Genomic DNA, 4245 nt, shown 5'->3' with positions numbered 1-4245 from the left:
GAGACCAGGAGATACCTCGCTGGAGGAAGAGACCAGGAGATACCTCGCTGGAGGAAGAGACCAGGAGATACCTCGCTGGAGGAAGAGACCAGGAGATACCTCGCTGGAGGAAGAGACCAGGAGATACCTCGCTGGAGGAAGAGACCAGGAGATACCTCGCTGGAGGAAGAGACCAGGAGATACCTCGCTGGAGGAAGAGACCAGGAGATACCTCGCTGGAGGAAGAGACCAGGAGATACCTCGCTGGAGGAAGAGACCAGGAGATACCTCGCTGGAGGAAGCAGGAACTGCCCAGTCAGATTCACTCTTTTGCATGTTTGTTTTGTTTATTGTTGTTGGTTTTGTATCTTTTTTGCTTATTGTCTTTATAATTTCATGGGTTTAAATCTTATAATACTCTTCTATTATTGATTTTATTTGAATATGAAAATATTTTCTGTTTGTCTTGTTTTAATTCTGGACTCTTGTTTGCACCGACTATTTCCATCATTCACTTTGATTTTATTCCCAGAATCCAAATACTGTGTGGTGATTGGTGGGCAGTCCAGATACTGTGTGGTGATTGGTGGACTGTCCAGATACTGTGTGGTGATTGGTGGGATTTGGGCTTGGTGGTTTTCTGACCACACCCTCTCCAAACTCTCAACAGACTGAGCGGACCAACAGGTCCGGTTTAACACGTGTTTCACAGCGTCCAATAAGAATGCGAGGAATGCGAGGATGGGACAATCAGGCGTGATGATGTCACAGACCAGTCCTCGTGGGTGGTTCTCTCTTGAGATCATGGCTTTTGTATTCAAGACTGTTCAATGAACCGCCTGCGTTCTCCGGACCTGGATCTATCAAGGCCAATTGTAATCTGTCATCAGAAGCTATAAGTGCTGTTTGAGCAGAGAGGAACATGGATCCTCTAATGCTGACGGCGCCAGGCAGACAACATCCTTCCAGTCACCTGCTCGCACACTCTCCAGCCGTCGACGGAAGGAAGGAAGGAAGGAGGAGGAGGGTTGAATATGTTGGGACTGGTCCTTGCTGTTGTTCTTGGACTGTTGCTTATCTGTCTTCCCACCCTCTCACCAACCAGAGCTCGTAGACTCTTTACCCATAATCCACCACTGCCTTAGATCTGCTTAGTGAAAGCTCCAAGTAAGTTATTGACTTAAGAAGTGTGACAAAGTATTTATGCTTTTGTAAAAGAATGTTATTCGATTACCAAAGGAAAAAAAAAACACATTTAAGTTGCTATGAAAAAATGAAAGTCATGCCACTTTTAGAAGCATGTTTGGCCCCGTCTCTGTAGATATGAAAATGGTTCTATTTTGTGAGAGAATTCTTTGTTATAAGGATCATGGTAAATAGATATATTTTTAGATCTTCATCGCTCGAGAATTAAGAAGAGGAGAGCATACTGGAACCATGTGGACCGGGTCAGAGTTCAACCATACAGGAGTTCACCCCTACATGAGTTCACCCCTACATGAGTTCACCCCTACATGAGTTCACCCCTACATGAGTTCACCCCTACAGGAGTTCACCCCTACAGGAGTTCACCCCTACAGGAGTTCACCCCTACAGGAGTTCACCCCTACATACATGAGTTCACCCCTACATGAGTTCACCCCTACATGAGTTCACCCCTACATGAGTTCACCCCTACAGGAGTTCACCCCTACATACATGAGTTCACCCCTACATGAGTTCACCCCTACATGAGTTCACCCCTACATGAGTTCACCCCTACAGGAGTTCACCCCTACAGGAGTTCACCCCTACAGAGTTCACCCCTACAGGAGGTCACCCCTACAGGAGGTCACCTCTACAGGAGTTCACCCCTACATGAGTTCACCCCTACATGAGTTCACCCCTACATGAGTTCACCCCTACATGAGTTCACCCCTACATGAGTTCACCCCTACATGAGTTCACCCCTACAGGAGTTCACCCCTACATGAGTTCACCCCTACATGAGTTCACCTCTACAGGAGTTCACCCCTACAGGAGTTCACCCCTACAGGAGTTCACCCCTACATGAGTTCACCCCTACATGAGTTCACCCCTACATGAGCAGATCAAGCAGAATTCTAGTCTCCCCCCCCCCCCCCCTCCCAATACAAACCCTGGTCAGACCCAGACAGACCCCTTCTTTTCCCTGTATTCTCCTGTTTGGACACTAGGGGGCGGTGGAAGCGGTGTGCTCTGAACAGAGAGCCTCCTGATGGCTGACACCTATGACTGCCTCATTCAGCAGTGAGGACCGTAGTCTGTCAGATTGTAGTGGTATCACTGGTCCCAGTGCTGACAGGCCTGGTCTCTCTAGGGGTATCACTGATCCCAGTGCTGACAGGCCTGGTCTCTCTAGGGGTATCACTGGTCACAGTGCACTACTTGAGGTTTAGGGGCCCTGATTTACTGGAGCCGAAAAAACCCCATCATACTTCTGGTGAAGTCAGACATATCTATGACATGACACTTCTGCATTGCTTACATGGCTGCTCTCTAAAGCACAGTATTCTGAGTATTTCGGTCAACTTTGCTCCGATTTGACCAATCTTGCTCCAACCTTTTGGGCTGGTCGTAAGGCGGTCCAGGCCTGACCCAGGAGGGCTTCTGTTCTCCGCGTGGGCGAGTGGGAACGGAGCTCTGCTGTTTGTGTGAGTGTGACAGCCGTGCACGAGTGTGACAGCGCGTGCACGAGTGTGACGGCGCGTGCACGAGTGTGACAGCGCGTGCACGAGTGTGACAGCGCGTGCACATCTGCTCTCCGGGGGGGGGGAGAGGGGAAAAAACGTCATCACATGTTTAGCCATGTCAGTATTTATTTCTATGAATGAGCTTTTGCAATTCAGAATGTAACTTTGTACATTAAATATGAGTATAAATGAAAATTATATATGTCTATGAAACAAGAAAAAATGCTTGGTTTTGTTCCTATTGTTCCTATTAGATTGAATGGAAATTGGGGAGGTTGACGGAGAGATTATTTCCTCTGAACTACAGGTATGCACAACATCCCCACAGGTGAAGGTGGGTTCATTTGACTCATTTTAAAGCCATTATCCGTAGTTGGTGAAACGGCTCTAGTTCCAGTTAGATCTGTTAACATATGAATGAACACATGATGGAGGAGGCTAGGGGGATGACATGATGGGGGGACCTCATCCAGGGGGATGACATGATGGGGGGACCTCATCCAGGGGGATGACATGATGGGGGGACCTCATCCAGGGGGATGACATGATGGGGGGACCTCATCCAGGGGGATGACATGATGGAGGGGGAGTCCAGGGGGATGACATGATGGGGGACCTCATCCAGGGGGATGACATGATGGGGGGACCTCATCCAGGGGGATGACATGATGGAGGGACCTCATCCAGGGGGATGACATGATGGGGGGACCTCATCCAGGGGGATGACATGATGGAGGGACCTCATCCAGGGGGATGACATGATGGAGGGACCTCATCCAGGGGGATGACATGATGGAGGGACCTCATCCAGGGGGATGACATGATGGAGGGACCTCATCCAGGGGGATGACATGATGGGGGGACCTCATCCAGGGGGATGACATGATGGGGGGACCTCATCCAGGGGGATGACATGATGGGGGGAGTCCAGGGGGATGACATGATGGGGGGACCTCATCCAGGGGGATGACATGATGGGGGGACCTCATCCAGGGGGATGACATGATGGGGGGACCTCATCCAGGGGGATGACATGATGGGGGGGACCTCATCCAGGGGGATGACATGATGGGGGGACCTCATCCAGGGGGATGACATGATGGGGGGACCTCATCCAGGGGGATGACATGATGGGGGGACCTCATCCAGGGGGATGACATGATGGGGGGACCTCATCCAGGGGGATGACATGATGGGGGGACCTCATCCAGGGGGATGACATGATGGGGGGACCTCATCCAGGGGGATGTCGTCGTTCAAAGCCGTCTGTTCTTGCACTGCTCTGACACAAATGGCCGGCCAGTTACAGCAGCTCCGGTAGTAACAGTACATCACTACCTGTGTACTTCTGACCTATCCTTAGCCTTACTCTTTTTTAAACAATCGAATAAACAAACTTTTTTGGGGGAAAGCCCTGTCTCCTCGTCATCCTGAGCCTAATGTTCACCACACACCGTCTTGAGATGTTGATACAGTACCATATCAATCAATCAATCAAATCAATCAAAGCTTTATTTGTATAGCGCATTTCATACCCAGAGGCAACACAATGCGC

The sequence above is a fragment of the Borostomias antarcticus genome (genome assembly GCF_949987555.1).
Source record: "Borostomias antarcticus genome assembly, chromosome: 29".
In the NCBI taxonomy this organism is placed as follows: domain Eukaryota; kingdom Metazoa; phylum Chordata; class Actinopteri; order Stomiiformes; family Stomiidae; genus Borostomias; species Borostomias antarcticus.
The sequence above is the reverse complement of the archived record's forward strand: the minus strand, read 5'-3'. Positions refer to the sequence as shown.